The 23961-nt window shown below is 46.2% G+C and overlaps 1 protein-coding gene across 1 annotated transcript in view; it reads right to left on the bottom strand.

The window, feature by feature from the left end:
* The window catches only part of LOC126484696 (hemicentin-1), a 1211236-nt gene that overhangs the window by 642981 nt on the left and 544294 nt on the right, over positions 1–23961 (bottom strand). The window lies entirely within an intron of this gene.

The following is a 23961-nucleotide window of genomic DNA, read 5'->3' as shown; positions in this document are numbered from 1 at the left end:
TAGCACAATTTATTACAACAGAGAATTGATAATACCCTAAAATGCAGTACGAATCTCAAAAATAGAGGTGGGTATCTTCTTTTGCTGTAGTATAAAAAAGCGACGTAGGAGCTTTGACACTTGTCGCAAACAAACTAACTATTCAAAGCTTTGTGGTGAGTTTATTCTTGACATGGAACGCAAATTATTAGGATGACTATGAAATACATTTATAAAATTCACGATACCCAAAGATGAGGTGAATAGGAACAATTTTTAACTTCAAAAGAAAAAACCTGATTATTTTAAAAATAAGTACGAAAGTCAAAATTAGTTGTGATTATATGTCTTATGCCTAACTTTAAAGTTATTGTTAGATTTGGGACGTAGTTCACGTTTTTATAACATATAAATGACAACAACTTGCTGTTTCTATTCACCCTGCAGATAGGTGTGAATAGAAACAGCAGTGTAAACCTTATTAATTTTTCAATTTATTTGTTTCTGACTTGAATAGGGGTCTGTCAAAGTCTGTTTTGGATCAAAGAGAATACGAAAATTGATCTGGTCCAAAGAATGTTTTGTTCAATACAAAAATTAAAAATACTACACGAACTGTGGTTTGTTACTCTGTTTTCTAAATAAAACAGTTATATCACTATTTATTTTATTGTAACATTAAATCGATGTAATTGATTTGTGACATTAAGTCACTAACACCATGTCTAAAAATATCTCTGAATCTCCAAGTCGTACCCCAAGAACTAGCGTAGAGTTTTCGAACATCTCCTCGACTAAAAAAAATAACTCTTCAATTGTTACAATAAACGAATTTCATCTGCCTTGTTTTGTCATAGAAACGTCAACACAACCTTTAAATTAAAAGTTTTATATGCATTCTATCAAAATGAGTGCTTGCTTTTTCCATATATTTTAGTCACAGCACAATATCATGGATTGAGAACAGTGCCAGGTGGTTCTTGTATTACGTCAAATTTTTGGCCGTTTTCTGAAGAAACACTGACGATTACTGTTTCTATTCACCCCACAAATTCCGAAAACTCAACCCTACACTTTATATTAGCCGAAAAACTAATCAGATTAAAGTACACTTCAAAACTGAACTTTTAGTTAATGAAACAAGATTGGAAATTAGCTTACAACGCGCCTAATTATTAAAAAACGCCATTTACATTGGTACACACAAATAAAGTTCGAAGTAAGCAAATTCAGCAGATCCGATGTTTACTGTTAGGTAAACAAGTCTTTCAATGATATTCCCAATTGTCTTCCGAATGATGGCACAGAAATTTGTTGTCTATTTCGTTTATATTCGCCCTATTGTTTCTGTTCACCTCGTTTTACATTTGAAAGGGCTCTGTCTGTACTAGCGATACAATGACATTCAAACTCTGGAGAATCCCTATGAGCAATCTCAACACGGCACAGACACGTGAATTTTGGAATCAATGTACACTACTGTTCGTAAAAAGTGAAACACTCAGAAGCAATGGTCTGAAACACGCCACGGTAAGAGGACGTGTAGAACAGCGGAACAAAAGTAAATAATTTAAATGGCAGAGAAGTGGCGTGCACGTAGTCCAAAGAACGCCCTCTTTTGTGTGACCGGACAAGTCAGTGTTACGCAGCGTTCAGTCATACGAAGTGAAAACGTGTAACCAAGTGCAACTATGTCTCGCCGACATCACAATATCAGCACATGAGTATGTTAGAACGGGACAGAATGAGATTTATCTCCGGAGGCGGGTCTGTCTTTCCGTGACACAGCGGCTCGTACAAGGCACGCTGCTTCAACAGTGAGGCGTATGTGGAACCAGTGGAGAGAACAGGGCCGTACATAGCGCCTGCAGGGTACAACGCGACCACAGCGCGAGATGACCACCATCTTGTCCGCAACAGACAAAACAGCTTGTCCACAGTGCTGGCGCGACGTTGGAGCACTGCAACGGGTGCGGACAGCTCCACGCCATCTTCTGCGGGCAGGACTGGTGGTACGTATGTCATTGCGTCGGCTTCCACTGAGCAAAACCCCACTGAGCGATGTGTGCCTGAACGCCGATACTGCCGCGCTGTGTGGCAAAATGTGACGTTTCCAGAGGAGTCCAGATTCAGCTTGTCCTACAGTGATGGCCGCATACGCGATCGACGCCGGCCTAGTGAAAGCAACCGAGCAGACTGCATTGTTGAACGGAATAGCGCACAAACGCCAAGTGTCATGGCTTGAGGCGGTATAGCACGTGATCTCGCCTCGTGTGTCTTGAGGACAATCTGAACAGCTACCGCTAAACCAGGGAGGTTTTAGAACCCAAGGCGCTGCCCCCCTGCAGGCTGCTCCACATGCCATATTTCAGCAGGACAACGCCCGGCTGCATGTGGCGACGAATGTACAAGACTTCTTCGAAGAATGACGGGGACCACTGCTTCCATGGGCTGCCCGTTCACTTGACATGTTGGCCATCGAACATGTCTCGGATATGTTCGGTGGGCAATTTGTGCGTTCAGGCCACCCTGCAGCCACAGTTGATCGATTGTGGACGCGCCTACTAACTGTGTGGAAGAGCATTCCCCAGCAGCATATTCACGCACTCTTTCTTCCATGCCACGACGTCTAACGGTTCTGACTGCAGCACATGGTGGTGCAACTCAGTGATGAATTTCCATAGTCACAGCACATGTACAAGTCTATAATGGTAATCATTTGTGTAATGTCATGTCCCTAATTAGTGGAATAAATTTCATTGTGATCACATCTCTTGGTCTTGGTATTTCACTTTTTCCAAACAGTAGTGTATGTTGGCGACAAAGATCCTGTTGTGCGCTTTTGAATGTGAAATGAAATGACCATATGGCACTGATGGCCGGGAGTCCCAGCTGGGGAGTGCCAACTTCCGAGTCTTTTCAGTTGACGTCACATGGGCGATTTGCGTGTCAATGATGATGATGATGACGGTGACAGCCGGCCGCGGTGGCCGTGCGGTTCTAGGCGCTTCAGTCCGGAACCGCAGGTTCGAATCCTGCCTCGGGCATGGATGTGTGATGTCCTTAGGTTAGTTAGGTTTAAGTAGTTCTACGTTCTAGGGGACTGGTGACCTCAGAAGTTAAGTCCCATAGTGCTCAGAGCCATTTGAACCACTTGATGACGGTGACAACATCCAATCTCAGGACGGTGAAAATCTCCGACCCGGCAGGAAATCGAACCCGGGCCTGCTGCGTGGCAGTTAGACGCACTGACAGCTCAGCTAAGGGAGCTGTCACTTTATTAGATATTTCTACTCTCTGGCCAACGTGAAGATTCGACCTTCCTGCGGATCTCGCAATGCTCTGCACTTCAGTGTTAAGCGAGATGTAACGGCATCTAACGCATCGTGCTACCTCCACGAAGTGGTAGCACAGGTTGACAGGAGATGACGGCCCCGGCGCGAGTCTTGGGCGTCAAGGTGCGAAACTGTGGCGCAATTTGGGGCGTCGGGGCGCTCATTTTGCGGGCAATTTGCGCGCCGTGATTTAGGGCGGCGCGTTTTAACGGGGCTGGCATTAATTAGCGGTGCGTCAGCCTGAGCCGGTGCATTGTATTGCCGGGCACGCCGCCCTGGCCGCGCCCTGCTGCAAATCCTGCTAGGGAGTGAATTTTTAAATCCGGCGAAGTATTAATTACAAGCGCCTTCACAGGCATCCCAGATCAATAGTTGGTAGGTAGGGAGTCCGGTACATTTAGCGTCAGCACATGCAGTGGGAAAATGAATATTCATCCCTCAAGTACTCCACTTGCTTACAAGAGAAACTCCCCATCGCAACTTCTGAGATTTAGTGGTAAGATGGCTCAGAGGGTAGAACGTCAAAATCTCAACACAACTGTGAAAAAAAAGCAAAATAGAAATAGTGAACGGTCCAAGAACAGGAAGTACATTAAAGATCAGCGCGAAACAGTAACGGCGTCGTGGGTAAGTGGTCATGGTGTTGCACTACCCAGCGGGTGAGCCGTGTTCAAAACATCATGCCAAAAAATGGCTCTGAGCACTATGGGACTCAACTTCTGAGGTCATTAGTCCCCTAGAATTTAGAACTACTTAAACCTAACCAACCTAAGGACATCACACACATCCATGCCCGAGGCAGGATTCGAACCTGCGACCGTAGCGAGCTCGCGGTTCCAGACTGCGGAGCCTAGAACCGCACGGCCACTTCGGCCGGCGACATCATGCCATTTATTTATTTATTCACAAGATTATAAACTGTCCGTCCGGTCATTGAAATTTTTGTTCTCTTTCTTTAGTCCTGGCAATTATGCTATACATTGGTTATAGAATATGAGTCATGTGGTAAGAATTCGTTACCGTCGCAATTAAATGTGATGAATAGTGAGAGTGGGCGAGATACCACATAGACATTCCACAGAAATGAAAACAACAAATAAACGGGTTTGAACTATGTTACAACAATGGAATTCAAGAGTCAAGACTTTCAAAATGGAACGCAGCTTGAAAAACGTTGAAAACATATGTTTTGACAGAGCACAGAGAAACTGTGTGGTTTTGAACCTGCCATGTTCATTTGATGCTGCTTATGTGATTAACTATTATGTTCTCATCATTTCCTTGGGATTGATCACTTTCCCATTCATACGTACACCTATATCAGGGAAGAAGGCATATCTCACTTGCTTACCAGTCGTATAAATTACGTGCGTCGGTAAGAGATTCCTATCATACGATACATGTGCTGTCACTAATTCCGTGTATGATATACCAGGTGCGTTTTCCGGTGGAGGATTCGGTAGACATGTTGAGTTGTCCCATTTTTGTGAAAGGTTTGCGGTTCCCATTCGAAAGCCACTTCCGTTCGGCTGCTGATTGAGTAGTGCTCGCCCGGTTGGCCGTGCGGTCTGTCGCACGGCTTTCCGGGAGGGAAGGAGCGCCTGGTCCCCGGCACGAATCCGCCCGGCGGATTTGTGTCGAGGCCAGTCTGTGGATGTTTTTAGGCGGTTTTCCATCTGCCTCGGCGAATGCGGGCTGGTTCCCCTTATTCCGGCTCAGTTACACTACGTCGGTGATTGCTGCGCAAACAAGTTCTGCACGTACGCGTACACCACCATTACTCTATCACGCAAACATAGGGGCTACACTCGTCTGGTGTGAGACGTTCCCTGGGGCGTTCACAGTAAACCTTGGTTCGGTGTGTGGCGGCGGAGGGGCTAAGTGGACTGCGGTAGTCGTCGTGGGGTTGTGGACCACTGCGGCTGCGGCGGGGACGGAGCCTCTCCGTCGTTTCTAGGTCCCCGGTTAAAATACAATACAATAGAGTAGTTGTGTAGAATCAGCTGTCTTTGTAGGTCCCTATCTTACACCTCGCTGTTGCCAACGTACGTTACATCACGACACGGACTCAAATTTTAATGAAGCAAACAGGGGAAAAAAAAATTGGCGTGGTGGAGGTTTGAACACGACTGCCCGCTTGCCAGCCTAACCCAGCAACCACTTAACCACGACGCCACTTTTTTTTTTAAGTCCAGTACACCTTCTTCCTGTTCTTATGCTTGATTTGTGTTCAGTTTTTGACGGGAACTCCACTGGGCTCCCTTACCCCTAAATCTGAGGGGAGTACAATGGGGAGTTTCCCTTGTTGGTCACGTATCATCGTACTGAGGAATTATCGGAGGCACTATTAAGATAACGACTTTACTAACAAAACGAAAACTCGCTTATACTGTTCTTGCATGAAAATCCACATAACTACATACTACATCAATGTCTCTCCTATAACGGTGTCTGTGACGTTACTTCACAACGAACACTAGACTTGTGTCCGCGGCTCGTGGTCTAGCGGTAGCGTTCTCGCTTCCCGCGCACGGGGCCCCGGGTTCCATTCCCGGCGGGGTCAGGGATTTTCTCTGCCTCTAGATGACTGGGTGTTGTGTGTCTTTCATCATCAATTCATCCTCATTCACTCACAAGTCGCCGTAGTGGCGTTAAAGAACTTGTGGGGCGGCGGCCGGCCACCAATGCCATTACTAGAATCGTGGTACACGGCGGCGTGAAGACCTGGGACGTTACTCGGCTCTTGCTGACGGCGTGTGACGGCTCACGTGCTGCTGGTGCAGACCGGGACGAACTGGGCCTTGTCTCACGGCGTGGAACGCTAAGACGAAACTGCCAATAGCACTAGAACTGAACCACTGATGGGGCCAGAGGGAACTGTTGGTGCTGCCGACTGGTGTAGCGCATAACTGATTTAGCACGATCCGGCGGTGGCCTAAATAGTCGGGAGCTGATGGATATCCGAGTGCCGCTACGAGGGCACGTGATACGGCGTAACAAAACAGTGTCCTGCCGACCGCGCTCTCTGCTGGGACAGGCACGCTTGTAAGGCGGTTATAATTTCCCACCTTACAACCACTCATCTACATACTTTGCCGTGATCTGCAACCACAATTAGGTATCATTTGATAGGTTGTACATCGTATATACACTCCTGGAAATTGAAATAAGAACACCGTGAATTCATTGTCCCAGGAAGGGGAAACTTTATTGACACATTCCTGGGGTCAGATACATCACATGATCACACTGACAGAACCACAGGCACATAGACACAGGCAACAGAGCATGCACAATGTCGGCACTAGTACAGTGTATATCCACCTTTCGCAGCAATGCAGGCTGCTATTCTCCCATGGAGACGATCGTAGAGATGCTGGATGTAGTCCTGTGGACGGCGGGGTCAGGGATTTTCTCTGCCTCGTGATGGCTGGGTGTTGTGTGATGTCCTTAGGTTAGTTAGGTTTAAGTAGTTCTAAGTTCTAGGGGACTGATGACCATAGATGTTAAGTCCCATAGTGCTCAGAGCCATTTGAACCATTTTTAAAAGAAAAAAAAAAAGTCCTGTGGAACGGCTTGCCATGCCATTTTCACCTGGCGCCTCAGTTGGACCAGCGTTCGTGCTGGACGTGCAGACCGCGTGAGACGACGCTTCATCCAGCCCCAAACATGCTCAATGGGGGACAGATCCGGAGATCTCGCTGGCCAGGGTAGTTGACTTACACCTTCTAGAGCACGTTGGGTGGCACGGGATACATGCGGACGTGCATTGTCCTGTTGGAACAGCAAGTTCCCTTGCCGGTCTAGGAATGGTAGAACGATGGGTTCGATGACGGTTTGGATGTACCGCGCACTATTCAGTGTCCCCTCGACGATCACCAGTGGTGTACGGCCAGTGTAGGAGATCGCTCCCCACACCATGATGCCGGGTGTTGGCCCTGTGTGCCTCGGTCGTATGCAGTCCTGATTGTGGCGCTCACCTGCACGGCGCCAAACACGCATACGACCATCATTGGCACCAAGGCAGAAGCGACTCTCATCGCTGAAGACGACACGTCTCCATTCGTCCCTCCATTCACGCCTGTCGCGACACCACTGGAGGCGGGCTGCACGATGTTGGGGCGTGAGCGGAAGACGGCATAACGGTGTGCGGGACCGTAGCCCAGCTTCATGGAGACGGTTGCGAATGGTCCTCGCCGATACCGCAGGAGCAACAGTGTCCCTAATTTGCTGGGAAGTGGTGGTGCGGTCCCCTACGGCACTGCGTAGGATCCTACGGTCTTGGCGTGCATCCGTGCGTCGCTGCGGTCCGGTCCCAGGTCGACGGGCACGTGCACCTTCCGCCGACCACTGGCGACAACACCGATGTACTGTGGAGACCTCACGCCCCACGTGTTGAGCAATTCGGCGGTACGTCCACCCGGCCTCCCGCATGCCCACTATACGCCCTCGCTCAAAGTCCGTCAACTGCACATACGGTTAAGGTCCACGCTGTCGCGGCATGCTACCAGTGTTAAAGACTGCGATGGAGCTCCGTATGCCACGGCAAACTGGCTGACACTGACGGCGGCGGTGCACAAATGCTGCGCAGCTAGCGCCATTCGACGGCCAACACCGCGGTTCCTGGTGTGTCCGCTGTGCCGTGCGTGTGATCATTGCTTGTACAGCCCTCTCGCAGTGTCCGGAGCAAGTATGGTGGGTCTGACACACCGGTGTCAATGTGTTCTTTTTTCCATTTCCAGGAGTGTATGAATATTTAAAGAGACTGACATTGTCACGTAAGCCGTGTAAATAATTGTTAACGTTTTTGCATGAAAGGTGACGGAGTGTCTTTATTATCAAAACGGCGTAATGAATGATTGCCTACATTAGTAGAGGTTGGAAAGCCAGTAAAAATGAAACGGCAGGCGGCACTCAAGCCCTGGGTGGAAGGCCCACACAGGTGTGTTGGTCCTGCTTAAACACAGAAAGTAGCAAGACGGACGTTGGGGCACCAGAGCGCTGGAGCACAAAGAGTCGCGGCCGGCCGGTATTGTAGCCGGACCAGAAGGATAACAGGGAACTCTGCAAATCTTGGACGCAGCCGAGAGGAACGAGGAAGCGTCACCTCGTAAATCACGCAGGCTGGGTTATTTCCAAGGATTTTTACTCAGAAGCGTACCATTGTACGAGTATAGGTGTTCCCTCGCAAACTTTCCGTCCTGGACGACAAAAGACTAAAATATGGTTGGTCGGCGTTCGGAAGAACCTGTAGAGAAGGAGAATATCCCGGGGTATCGAGAATATGATTCGCCTTCTGCAGTTACGAGGGAGGGGAGCCGAGTCTTGCTGGGAAGCCAACGGTGGAGAGGATGAGTCTTCCGTTTTGAGCGCCTGTGTGTGACGGTCGCTCAGTATCAGCTTGTTGGTACAGACGGACTTGCTATCTTTGCTCTCAAGAGAGTGTATAGTTAGAACGGTTAGGCACGGTACTGTTGCGAACTTATAAGATTCTGGACTTCGCCTCCCGGTTGGAAGTCGTCGTTGAGTATGTAGCGTTCAGTGTTTGAGAGCACTTCTTCTGCTTATACGTTGAGACGTTATTTGAACTCCGTCCTTGTGACTGGGGGTTCGCGGTTCTCGTATGTAGAACACAGATAGGAGAAGACAGTATTAGAGTATATTAGTCAGAGGACCGCCTTCTGCCATCCTAGTGTTCGAAAGAGTGTATTTTGGTGGCTGTAGTTCTTCCATCGTCGCAGACGAGTACGAGAACCATCACTCCGAAGCACCGGACGCAGTACATACGGTGGTATTGCTAATTGCTTCGGCTTATTTGGGTTATAAAGCTAAACAGCTGTGATCACGTTAGTTTTTTTTCCACTGAGGTTCCACACCACCGTAGACCATCTTTGATAGTAGTATCTCCTAGTGTTTGATACGTAGATGATGTCAGTCATTTCGCGTTATTTATGTTAGATCGCGCGGCCATAAAAGGGGCAGAGTTGGGCAATTGATCAGAAATTTTAGTTAGGAAATATAGACATTTGTAATAAAGGATTGTTTTTAATCTACAATAAATGTATAATAAGAAACAAAATTTATGATTTAGTAGTATTAGTTGCCTTAATCATTCATTTATGTTTAGGTTGTAATTTATATGCTAAAGAGTATTAAGAGATCCTAAGATCTGCTTCAGGAGGATTGTCAGACAGGGCCAAATCATCATTTTAGGGTTCATTATTTTCCGTTGCGCACATTAATTTTACACCCGCCTAGAGTAGCATCTTGGACACTGCCTATCAGAGCGGTTGTCGCCCCCAGACGCTGTGGAGGCGACGTGTAGTTTCGTGGCAAAAAGACCAGGACAAACAATGATATATTTCGGTGTTGATAAATGCCGTTTACCACGGCCTGACTGGTGTGCAGAAGAATAAACTACCAGGACGATAGAACACTTAGTCGGTCAATGTAAAATGAAAATGGCGCAATACACTGATGAACGATACATTATGAGCACAGCGTTCGTGCCTTGTTGCTCAACCTTTGGAACGCAACATGGTAGCGATTCGGCGTGGCATCGATTCGACCAGCCCTGCGTAGGTTTCCAGAGGTATGTGGCACCAGAAGTCAATACTCAGATCACGCGATTCCCATAAATTACTGGTCGATGGTTTGCGAGCGCAAACCTGGCCTCTGGTAACGCACCATATGTCTTCCCACAGGGTTCCACTCAGGCGAATTTGCTGGCCAAAACAGTAACGACAATTCAACATCTTGGTTCTCAAATCAATAAAGCACGATTCTGGCCTGATCGTGCTGGAAGAAGCCATTGCCGTTGGCAAAGACATCAAACATAAAGAGATGCAAGGACTCGGTAAAATGTTTTTGTACTCCACATCTGTGATAAGTGATTTAGATTACTACCAAGATCTCGTGAAAGATACGTGCACGTCCCCCATAGGCTAACAGTGCTCCTGCCGAACCATACCCATTGCACAGTGCATGTTTCTGGTAGTCGTTCACTTGGGACACGCCGTATCTGGAGGCCGGCCCGAGTGGCCGTGCGGTTAAAGGCGCTTCAGTCTGGAACCGCGTGACCGCTACGGTCGCAGGTTCGAATCCTGCCTCGGGCATGGATGTGTGTGATGTCCTTAGGTTAGTTAGGTTTAATTAGTTCTAAGTTCTAGGCGACTGATGACCTCAGAAGTTAAGTCGCATAGTGCTCAGAGCCATTTGAACCATTTGAACCGTATCTGGAAACGAGCATCAACCTGTCGCAAAAAGAAGCGTGATTCATGGGATCATATAACATTTTTGAAGGTGATCTACTCTCAATGCACCCGTGCCCACTTCTACAGTAAGCGACGATGTCATTCGGTCAACACAGGAACACGTATGGGTCGTCTGCTGCGGAGCTGCATGTTCCACAGTGTGCCTGAACGGTGAGTTCGGAAACGCTTGTGTCTGCACCAGCATCGTACTCTGTTGTCAGATCTGCCAGAGATCAGAATCCACCCTGATTTACAGGGCGGGCAAGCCTCTAATTTACATGTTATGTGCCGAGGCGTGGACATCTGACATCTTCTCGCTCATTCGTGGTTCCACCATTTTATGTGGTGTCGCGCACTATCGATACCACGCCAGGCAGGCAACGTCAAGAGGTTGGCAGTAGCTCATGTAACTCCCCTGCCAATCCGCAGCCGCCTCGAACACACACTCTCTTTTGCACACTTAGCCGAGCCGACAAAAAAAGATTGCACACTGATGCCAGCCCACTCGGATAGCGGAGTTCACTCTCTGCTTTCGACTACTACCACTTAGCCTCACCTCTCAGTTGTTATCTGAGACGAACTTGATTGTCTCAAGGAACTGTAGGAATACAATTGGACTTCGTGGATTGTAGCAAACCACAATGACATATACATATGTTCTCATTATTTTGCTCTGTGTCTCAGCCCCCACCGATTCCTTGGAATCCAGCCCTGTACTGACCCAATGTTTTCCGAAGATGGTCACGACACTAACACGTGAACCGCTGAAAAGCTTCACCATCTACCAGATGCTCGTTCCCAGGCACTGGCCCGTAACAATCTGCTCTTTGTCAAGGTGGGTTAAGTCAAGAAGTTTTCTTGTAGCTGACCTTATCATCGCTGGATTGATTGGCTATTCGTCTCCTCCCCGTTTATATACATGGTGACAATTAGTGAACTATATGAAATAAAATCGTCATAATTTCTTACAGTTTGCGTCAGGACGTTCAAACAGCGCGGTTGGCCGCGCGACGTGATGGCAATTAGTATGGTTTGGTTTAGTGACGAACCAACTTTCGTTTGGATGGGTTCGTCAATAAGCAAATTTTGGAATACTGAGAATCCGAATTCGCGATCGATAAGTCTCTTCACCCATTGTGTGCTGTGCAATATCCAGTCACGGAATACTCGGTGAGATATTCCTTGATGGCTCAGTGACCACCGAACGGCACGTGAAAGTTTTAGAAAATGATTTTATCCCCATTCTCCAAAGTGACCCTGCATTCGACAAGATGTGGTTCATGCAAGACGGAGCTCAACTCTGTCGGAGGGTGTTTGATGTCCTGGAGGAGCACTCTGGGGACCGCATTCTGGTTCTGGGGTACCCAGAGGCCACTGACAAGGGCCTCGATTGTCCGCCATTTCTCCGGATCTTAACACATACGATTACTTTTTGTGGGGATATATTAAAGATAAGGAGTACAGCAATAACCCCAAAACCATTGCTTAGCCGAAAACAGCCGTTCAGCGGGCCATCGACTGCATCGATGTTCCGACACTTCGGCGGGTCATGCAGAATTTCGCTATTTGTCTGCGCCACATCCTCGCCAATGATGGCAGGAATATCGAACATGTCATAATCCAAATGACGTTTATATGTTGAACAAACTGTGTGCACGACGTAGTTACTAACAAATTTACGTTTGATTTGATGTAGTTCAAAAATTGTCCCACTGTACTTTCATTAGCATCTCACACACCCGAAATACCCCGGCATTCCGTTCCCCAATAGGCAGTGGTCATAATGTTTTGACTAATCAGTGTGCATGAGCAATATAATAATAATAATAAATAACGCACTAATGAGCCACAGCCTTTCAATCACCTTCTTAATAGTGTATTTATCCGATATTGACGTAGAAGGAGAGATAGCCACTGGTGGGATAGGCTTTCTGAAAACAAATACACAATGTTGTAGGTATAGATCTCAGATATCACACCCAGCACCCATTCGCCTTGGTGGGCGCTCGCTCTCAAGTAATCAGCGAAAACCATTTCTGAATTTTGTGTGATGCTCAACAGCATTAAAAAGTTTAATGATATGCACTGGTTGCGTGGTGTGATGGACAGGATAAGTGCTTCAGATGTAGAAGGTATGGGTTCGAATCTCGCCAGGTGCCTTAAATATTTTTTTATTTTTTAAGTCTTTATCGAAAATACTTTGATCACCATTTTTATTCAATTAATTGTTTTACATGTAATTTCTTATTTCTGTTTCTTTGTCACATCATTTTATAATCACGATATAAACTCTTTAATTTGTTTCGTTATTTTTTTATATCATTCTTTTTCCGCTCTGAATTTTTGTGCATATATATCAATTACTTGAAAATTTCGATCTATTGGTTAAAATGCAAAAGGCGAAATAATCCATTTATACTGACTGTGTGCAATACTGTGAAAAATGGTTTTTTCGTCACAAGAGGTGAAATTTCTATGTATGGTAATCGTCACAGAAACAATTAGAACATAGTCTAAATTCCTATTGCACTATGAACAAAATAACGGGGATGAAGATTTAAACTAAACAAGGGTTTATAAGTAAAATGAAATCCAAGCAAAATGAGGACTGGCTTCTCGAAGAAGAAATAGGATGATAAAAACAAAATAAATTATTTCGAAATTAATATATAAAATTAACTAAAAGCACATGAACGAAGATTTCAAGCGGAAAAAGAATGATAGAAAAGAAAATAAGAGCAAATAAAAAATTATGTTCAAATCACTTAATTCAATATCATGATCAACGTCAGTTGCAAAAGGATTTAAAAATTTAAAAAAATGCAACTAACGAGATACAAACCCACAACTTCCTGCTTGTCTAGCGCTTACCCTACACATAACACCAAGCACCTAGTCTATACAACACATCTTTCTAACGCTATTACGCGCCAAGCAAAATTCCGAAATTTTTTTCGTCAATTACTCGCAAACGAGATCCACCAGGGTGATTGTCTGCAGTATGTAATACCTGTGCTCTTAACCTACGTTACCGTCTAGATGATTTCAATAAGGCGATCCCAGCGCTGGGATCTCTCCCTGCAAGCGCAGGTTGTTATGACCCGGCACCTTGGAACGAGCATATTGGAAACGGCGGAGCTGGTCGCCTGTTCACACGCTACTGTCATGAGCATTTTAGGAAAGTGCTGAAGGACGGTGTAATCACCAGAACGCGAAAAGGTGTTGGACGTCGTCTTGGCCTCTTGCAAAAATATTGCTCAGGCTGGTGACAAGCAACGGCGAAATGATGTAGTACGAAGTTTCCACTGAAACTTATGCCAAAAATGTCGTCTAACGGTGGCAGGGAAATGCTAACGTCACAAGCCAGAAAAAGTTGTCAAAAACAAACATGCCAAATCACTGTAGGACGTCCGGCTTCAGACAGATCGAATGCTGGAAAAAATATGCGTCAGTACAACTCTGAAGAAAAAGAAACTGTGGATCACTGACATTGCCGTCCCAGGTGGTAGCAAAATCGACGAGAACCAACCTGAAACATTTGCCAGATAAGAGGACTTGGAAATCAAACTAATCCACTCTGTCGTAAACCACTTAATCGGTCGTAACGGTTCTCGGCACACTGGGAGCTGTACTCGAAGGTTTTAGTGCGCACTTGAAAACCACTGGTATTGCTAACATTCTATCTACCAACTACAGGAAGCTACTTTACTGGGATCTGCACCAATTATCTCCCGATACATGACCCAGGCCTCCACATTTGGAAGTGTCCAACAAGAGGCAACTATGAAATCTAGTATAATTAACTGATTTGCTGTGTTTAATGTTATAATAATGATTCTAATAACTGGTTAGAGGAAGAGCGAGAAACGATAGGGTAAAATTAGCAGATGAGTTGGAAGGAAGGAAACGGAAATTGGGATGGATGAGAGACGCATGGATAGTTTACAGTCTGACAGAGAGACTGCTTCCCTTTTGGACAAAAAGAAAATAACTTATATATCCTGAGAGATAAACTACGCCAATAATACAGGATACCCCCAAGGCATTTTGGTGAGGATGCAGGTTACAGGGTAGCTTCTTCCACAGTCGTGTGCGTGAAAAGCAGAAGCTGGAGAAAGATTTAGTGTTATGCAAAAGCGCACCCAAGATACGGCGTGTATCCAAATTGGTATTGCTGTTATGGAATGATGATGGGCATATCTACACCTGCATCTACATACACACGCACTCCGCAAGCCACCATATCGTGCATGCGGAGGATAACTTGTACAACTGTTAGTCATTCCCCTTCCTGTTCCACTTGCAAATGGAGTGTGGGGAAAACGACTGTCTGTATGCTTCCGTGCGAGTTCCGATTTTTCACGGTCCTAACGCGAAATGTATGTCGGTGGTAGTAGAATCGCTCTGTAGTCCGTAGCAAATGCCCGTTCTTTAAACTTTCTCAATAGCGTTTCGCGAAAAGAACGTCTTCTCCCCTCTAGGGATTTCCATTTGAGTTCGCGGAGAATTTCCATAATACTCGTGTGTGGATTGAACCTACGGGTAATAAATCTAGCAGCACACGTCTGAAATGCTTCAATGTCTTTTTTTTAAATCCCAACCAGAGGGCATCCTAACACTCGAGCAGTACTCAACAATGAGTCGCAGAAGTATTCTGCATGCATCTCCTTTACACGTGGACTAAACTCTCTTAGAAGCTCCTAACAAACTTAAGTCCACCATTCGTCTTCACTACAACCAAACTCCCGGCTCTTTCCATATCGTGTCGCTTTGGAACGTAATATCTTGATATTTCATAGATGTGACTATGTCAAGTAGCACTGATACTGTATTATAACACCACAGGATTGGTTTCCCTACTCATCTTTGTTAATTTACATTTTTCCCACATCTAGAGCACATTTGATATGTGAGGACTAGTAGACTACATGCACGTTGTTCTTTGAACCATCCCCTGACTATAAGTAACATTACTTAGTGCTTGTCACGGACGACTCTTATTACCTCTACAGGGCTATTACAAATTATTGAGGCGATTTCATAAATTCACTGTAGCTCTATTCATTGACATATGGTCACGACACATTACAGATACGTAGAAAAACTCATGAAGTTTTGTTCGGCTGAAGCCGCACTTCAGGTTTCTGCCGCCAGAGCAGACAAAATGGCGACAGGAGCCGAGAAAGTGTATGTCGTGCTTGAAATGCACTCACATCAGTCAGTCATAACAGTGCAACGACACTTCAGGACGAAGTTCAACAAAAATCCACCAACTGCTAACTCCATTCGGCGATGGTATGCGCAGTTTAAAGCTTCTGGATGCCTCACGGTTTAAAGTTTACGGCCCCTTTTTCTTCTGCGAAAAAAACGTTACAGGACACGTGTATCTGGACATGCTGGAAAATTGGCTCATGCCACAACTGGAGACCGACAGCGCCGACTTCATCTTTCAACAGGATGGTGCTCCACCGCACTTCCATCATGATGTTCGGCATTTCTTAAACAGGAGATTGGAAAACCGATTGATCGGTCGTGGTGGAGATCATGATCAGCAATTCATGTCATGGCATCCACGCTCTCCCGACTTAACCCCATGCGATTTCTTTTTGTGGGGTTATGTGAAAGATTCAGTGTTTAAACCTCCTCTACCAAGAAACGTGCCAGAACTGCGAGCTCGCATCAACGATGCTTTCGAACTCATTGATGGGGACATGCTGCGCCGAGTGTGGGAGGAACTTGATTATCGGCTTGATGTCTGCCGAATCACTAAAGGGGCACATATCGAACATTTGTGAATGCCTAAAAAAACTTTTTGAGTTTTTGTATGTGTATGCAAATCATTGTGAAAATATCTCAAATAATAAAGTTATTGTAGAGCTGTGAAATCGCTTCAATCATTTGTAATAACCCTGTATTTAGGACGCAACAAACACCGCTGTGTAGTAATGGCAAAGAACTGTAACAAAATTTTTGGACCACTACCTTCTTACGCCGTGTTTTCACTGAGACTAAGTGACGCAAGTAGCTCTTACTCTTGTCTGCAGTAAGAGAGAACAAAATGGTAACGGCTGCTCCATGTGTACGCCATTCCTCGAAATGTCAGCAAGTAGAGCTGAAAGTTGTCCAAGAGTTGCCACAAGGGTTCAATAGTACAGACACTTTCGACACAGATTTTCATTGTGTTCCAGTTTCCGAGGTGGTGATTCGCCAGGAACATACGAATACAGCTTAAATTTTACGGAACATTCCGTTTTATACGACGGCATTTTGTACAATTATGTTTAAATATGCCGACAGGTTTTTTCACACACATTACTTCATGATGACGTTTATCCAACGCTGTTTTTCTCATTTGTTTCGCAGTCTTATCTAATGAGCCAGCACAATCCACTATCAACTTCTATACCATATTTCGCGCATTTATCTTAAAACATAATTTTCAGCGCACTGTATCACAATTTTTATGATTTATATTAGCAGATGGACTTCTTACCTACATTCCAATACCCTATATATGTTTCTCATATACACTACTGGCCATTAAAATTGCTACACCACGAAGATGACGTGTTACAGACGCGAAAGTTAACCGACAGGAAGAAGATGCTGTGATATGCAAATGATTAGCTTTCAAGAGCATTCACAGAAGATTGGCGCCGGTGGCGACACCTACAACGTGCTGACATGAGGAAAATTTCCAACCGATTTCTCATACACAAACAGCAGTTGACCGGCGTTGCCTGGTGAAGCGTTGTTGTGATGCCTCGTGTGAGGAGGAGAAATGCGTACCATCACGTTTCCCACTTTGATAAAGGTCGGATTGTAGACTATTGCGATTCTGGTTTATCGTATCGCGACATTGCTGATCGCGTTGGTCGAGATCCAATGACTGTTAGCAGAATATGGAATCGGTGGGTTCAGGAGGGTAATACGGAACGCCGTACTGGATACCAACGGCCTCGTATCACTAGCAGTCGAGATGACAGGCATCTTATCCGCATGGCTGTAACGGATCGTGCAGCCACGTCTAGATCCACGAGTCAACAGAAGGGGACGTTTGCAAGGCAACAACCATCTGCACGAACAGTTCGACGACGTTTGCAGCAGCATGGACTACCAGCTCGGAGACCATGGCTGCGGTTACGCTTGACGCTGCATCACAGACAGGAGCGCCTGCGATGGTGTCTTCAACGACGAATCTGGGTGTACGAATGGCAAAACGTCATTTTTTCGGATGAATCCAGGTTCTGTTTAGAGCATCATGATGGTCGCATCCGTGTTTGGCGACACTGCGGTGGACGCACATTGGAAGCGCGTATTCGTCATCGTCATACTGGCGTATCACCCGGCGTGATGGTTTGGGGTGCCATTCGTTACACGTCTCGGTCACCTGTTGTCCGCATTGACGGCACTTTGAACAGCGGACGTTACATTTCAGATGTGGTACGACCCGTGGCTCTACCCTTCATTCGATCCCTGCGAAACCCTACATTTCAGCAGGATAATGCACGACCGCATGTTGCAGGTCCTATACGGGCCTTTCTGGATACAGAAATGTTCGACTGCTGCTCTGGCCAGCACCTTCTGCAGATCTCTCACCAACTGAAAACGTTTGGTCAATGGTGGCCGAGCAACTGGCTCGCCACAATACGCCAGTCACTACTCTTGATGAACTGTGGTGTCGTGTTGAAGCTGCATGGGCAGCTGTACCTGTACACGCCATCCAAGCTCTGTTTGACTCAATGGCCAGGCGTATCAGGGCCGTTATTACGGCCAGAGGTGGTTGTTCTGGGTACTGATTTCTCAGGATCTATGCACCCAAATTGCGTGAAAATGTAATCACATGTCAGTTCTAGTATAATATATTTGTCCAATGAATACCAGTGTATCATCTGCATTTCCTCTTGGTGCAGCAATTCTAACGGCCAGTTGTGTATATCCCCATCAAGTGGCTCCGGACGCATTCTTAAGTTTCCCCCCAACTCGACACATATCAAAGGAGGAAAAGTTACTTTTAATAACGAAGTACGTCTACCACAAAAGTGTAAGTATGGTTCGTCTAGTAAGATGTGCCTAATGCTGTGACGTGGATAATGATTCTGAGAAATCATTACTTTAGTTTTTCTGTGGGTAAGCAAAGAATAAAAAGAAGATAAAAATGTAAGTATTTCGTTCGTAAAAATATTTCAAAATGTGGTAAATCGCGGATATGGTGTGTTTCCTAGGTCCAAATTCCAAGTATGTCGGACACGGCACCATTTTGCAAGGCCACTGCATCATAATTTCTTAAAACAGAGATCCGATAATACAATCAATTGCAGTAGAAAACGTAACAAAAATCGGTGGATAATTTTGCTATATATATTTACACATGAAGCAGACTGTGTGTATATATGTCCAGGATCTCCTCCCAAATCAAATTTGGCACACAAACAGCAATATCTACGAGTATCAGCACTAAGGGGTTGATAGCCTCCCAAGATCCCGTCCTGAGCCACGTCCGGCGCTGGGCTTCCAGCAGGTGCTCCGAGGTCACCGCTTCGTAGTATTTGCCGAGACACTGCACACTTGCTCATCGCCTTGTGGGATCGTCTCGTTACCAGTAGACTGCCTTCGAGCTACCAGTCTCGTAGAACTGTGTCGTCGTTAATCTTCTCTGCCTTCGATACATTCCTGTTCTCAAATTTGGTTAGACACTATTCTCGGAGGTTGTACTTAGCTTAGTTCTCGTAATAAACAGTTGTTGTTGTAAAGTTTTGTCTCACTTCAACGAATATCGCTCCTCTAGAACAGGATAGAACGAATACTATGCAGGAGGTCTTCAAAGATTTTGTTGACAGTGAAAGAGCAAAAAATTACAACGATAAACAGACGGGATTCATCGTACTGTAAATCAAGAAGCACTTTATGTTAAATCTGCAGGCATTGAGCACATGATGAAATTGATGGTACGAATAGTAAAATTTCTGAAGTGGCACGCACTATTCCACTGGCAATTGCATCAGTTTTTGACAGAAATGAACGAGAGTATGAGACTTTATAGATCATCGCAAAGTACGATGGTTACGTCAAGGGAGGTGCCCGGGACGCTTTTCGATTTTAAACTCCGCTATTGTTGAACATACGAGGAAAAGAAGAGTACAAGAACGAAAATTAGAATATCCGGCACACTGCCCACAGTAAGAGTAAGACATTGCAAGGTGAGAAACAACTTATTTCTGATTTGGTGAGGATGAATTTAAAAATAAAATCGCATTGTGGAAAGGACAAATTCTGCCAAACACAGTCCAGTTCCCTAAGCAAAGTGGCGTTAAAGAAAAAGTGAAGTTTGAAGAATTCATTATAGCGTTAAAAGAATTATAAGGATAGATTTCTAAACGTTTTTGAGGACATTGCCACTCTTATATATGTTTTCGAGCTGTTATCGAGACCATTTGCCGTTTCACTTGAAAGCACCCCTGTGCATATGCAGAAATAATTGATTAATCTGCAGTGTAATTCCCATTTTAAAGACAAATCCTTTCCCTTCAAAGCTATCCAGGACGTGTATACTGTTTTCCTCAGTTAGAGTCTCCACATCCCGTAATGAGGTTATAAATGTGCTACAATATTTCGGTCGATGTATGTGAGTGAAAGATCTTTTTCCCATTATGAAAATAAATAAGTCATGATTACGTGGCAACCTGAGTGCTAAAATATGTGAAATTGTCTATGTCTGTCCATATGACAACAAATTTTACCAGTAAATTTATATTATGTCTTCAGGGCGCTAAAATTAATTCAGTAATACGTGAGGTTCGTTTCGTTTGGGATCTATTATGCTGCGAAATATGAAACCAAGCAATTGGCAGAGAGACTGCTTTGCCATCTAAACACATCTACATCTACATCCATACTCCGCAAGCCACCTGACGGTGTGTGGCGGAGGGTACCTTGAGTACCTCTATCGGTTCTCCCTTCTATTCCAGTCTCGTATTGTTCGTGGAAAGAAGAATTGTCGGTATGTTTCAGTGTGGGCTCTAATCTTTCTGATTTTATCCTCATGGTCTCTTCGCGAGATATACGTAGGAGGGAGCAATATAATGCTTGACTCTTCGGTGAAGGTATGTTCTCGAAACTTTAACAAAAGCCCGTACCGAGCTACTGAGCGTCTCTCCTGCAGAGTCTTCCACTGGAGTATATCTATCATCTCCGTAACGCTTTCGCGATTACTAAATGATCCTGTAACGAAGCGCGCTGCTCTCCGTTGGATCTTCTCTCTCTCTTCTATCAACCGTATCTGGTACGGATTCCACACTGCTGAGCAGTATTCAAGCAGTGAGCGAACAAGCGTACTGTAACCTACTTCCTTTGTTTTCGGATTGCATTTCCTTAGGATTCTTCCAATGAATCTCAGTCTGGCATCTGCTTTACCGACGATCAACTTTATATGATCATTCCATTTTAAATCGCTCCTAATGCGTACTCCCAGATAATTTATGGAATTAAGTGCTTCCAGTTGCTGACCTACTATTTTGTAGCTAAATGATAAGGGATCTATCTTTGTATGTATTCGCAGCACATTACACTTGTCTACATTGAGATTCAATTGCTATTCCCTGCACCATGCGTCAATTCGCTGCAGATCCTCCTGCATTTCAGTACAATTTTCCATTGTTACAACCTCTCGATACACCACAGCATCATCTGCAAAAAGCCTCAGTGAACTTCCGATATCATCCACAAGGTCATTTATGTATATTGTGAATAGCAACGGTCCTATGACACTCCCCTGCGGCACACCTGAAATCACTCAAACTTCGGAAGACTTCTCTCCATTGAGAATGACATGCTGCGTTCTGTTATCTAGGAACTCTTCAATCCAATCACACAATTGGTCTGATAGTCCATATGCTCTTACTTTGTTCATTAAACGACTGTGGGGAACTGTATCGAACGCCTTGCGGAAGTCAAGAAACACGGCATCTACCTGTGAACGCGTGTCTATGACCCTATGAGTCTCGTGGACGAATAGCGCGAGCTAGGTTTCACGGTAAAGAAGTCAGTATCACGTGGCAACCGGTGTACAAAAACCTGTAAAACTGTCTGTGTCTGTTTGTATACCGACAATCTGTATCTATATTGTTGAGAAATAAGAAATAAAGTAATAGGCAGTGCGACTGTATTGCCATCTAAATACGGGATATTCACTGCCCCCCCCCCCTCTCCTCCCACTCTTGTGGTGATGGTGGGGGCGGAGAGTGTGCAGCGAGCTCGCGAGCCCAATTTGCGGCCGCCCCTGTACTATATCGTTTCTGAACGTTCACCAACGACGAGAGCCTAAGAGAGACCTGTTTGCTGCTCCGCACGGAAATAGCCAGTCTTGATTGTGAGCCTGATCGGCGGCGGCGCTTCCGCCCACGAGTGACGCAGGCGTAACACGAGCAACGCGGTGTCCGCCACTGTGGGGGCGCGTGCTGCGCTATGAATAAACGACATAACCAGGCGACCCGGCTGTACACGGCGGGCGCCATCCGGCCACCAGGAGCCGGCAGAATAATGCACGACGCGGCGGCGCCACGCGCCTACACAGACGCTCCGTTAAGCCAGTCTTGGCGGTCTTTGGTGAAAATGGAGCACCGCCAGTGCAAATCGAACGCCAATGGCTATATTTATGGCGTGGTGGAACAGATAACAAAAGATAAGAATTAAAATTAAATGTGCTCAAATGGCCGTTCAGGTATTTGATACAGAACACTAGTACACTCCTGGAAATGGAAAAAAGAACACATTGACACCGGTGTGTCAGACCCACCATACTTGCTCCGGACACTGCGAAAGGCTGTACAAGCAATGATCACACGCACGGCACAGCGGACACACCAGGAACCGCGGTGTTGGCCGTCGAATGGCGCTAGCTGCGCAGCATTTGTGCACCGCCGCCGTCAGTGTCAGCCAGTTTGCCGTGGCATACGGAGCTCCATCGCAGTCTTTAACACTGGTAGCATGCCGCGACAGCGTGGACGTGAGCCGTATGTGCAGTTGACGGACTTTGAGCGAGGGCGTATAGTGGGCATGCGGGAGGCCGGGTGGACGTACCGCCGAATTGCTCAACACGTGGGGCGTGAGGTCTCCATAGTACATCGATGTTGTCGCCAGTGGTCGGCGGAAGGTGCACGTGCCCGTCGACCTGGGACCGGACCGCAGCGACTCACGGATGCACGCCAAGACCGTAGGATCCTACTCAGTGCCGTAGGGGACCGCACCGCCACTTCCCAGCAAATTAGGGACACTGTTGCTCCTGGGGTATCGGCGAGGACCATTCGCAACCGTCTCCATGAAACTGGGCAACGGTCCCGCACACCGTTAGGCCGTCTTCCGCTCACGCCCCAACATCGTGCAGCCCGCCTCCAGTGGTGTCGCGACAGGCGTGAATGGAGGGACGAATGGAGACGTGTCGTCTTCAGCGATGAGAGTCGCTTCTGCCTTGGTGCCAATGATGGTCGTATGCGTGTTTGGCGCCGTGCAGGTGAGCGCCACAATCAGGACTGCATACGACCGAGGCACACAGGGCCAACACCCGGCATCATGGTGTGGGGAGCGATCTCCTACACTGGCCGTACACCACTGGTGATCGTCGAGGGGACACTGAATAGTGCACGGTACATCCAAACCGTCATCGAACCCATCGTTCTACCATTCCTAGACCGGCAAGGGAACTTGCTGTTCCAACAGGACAATGCACGTCCGCATGTATCCCGTGCCACCCAACGTGCTCTAGAAGGTGTAAGTCAACTACCCTGGCCAGCAAGATCTCCGGATCTGTCCCCCATTGAGCATGTTTGGGACTGGATGAAGCGTCGTCTCACGCGGTCTGCACGTCCAACACGAACGCTGGTCCAACTGAGGCGCCAGGTGGAAATGGCATGGCAAGCCGTTCCACAGGACTACATCCAGCATCTCTACGATCGTCTCCATGGGAGAATAGCAGCTTGCATTGCTGCGAAAGGTGGATATACACTGTACTAGTGCCGACATTGTGCATGCTCTGTTGCCTGTGTCTATGTGCCTGTGGTTCTGTCAGTGTGATCATGTGATGTATCTGACCCCAGGAATGTGTCAATAAAGTTTCCCCTTCCTGGGACAATGAATTCACGGTGTTCTTATTTCAATTTCCAGGAGTGTAGATGGCCAGGGAAGAAAGAGCGTCTAAGAAGAGAAAAAGCTAACGAACAAAATAATGGTACAGATGGAAAAATCTTCGCAGGTTATTTGTGACATAAGTCAGTCATATAAGGTATCAGCCGCCGAGTGACAGACTCTCCCTAGTGTAGTTAATAGCCAGAAAATACATTGACATTCGGTAAATGAGCAGACTGAACAAAAAATTCGTCCGCCGTACGAGACATCAAGTA

Source organism: Schistocerca serialis, chromosome 6, assembly GCF_023864345.2.
Source record: "Schistocerca serialis cubense isolate TAMUIC-IGC-003099 chromosome 6, iqSchSeri2.2, whole genome shotgun sequence".
Classification (NCBI taxonomy): Eukaryota; Metazoa; Arthropoda; class Insecta; order Orthoptera; family Acrididae; genus Schistocerca; species Schistocerca serialis.
This window is presented reverse-complemented; position numbering and strand designations above follow the sequence as displayed.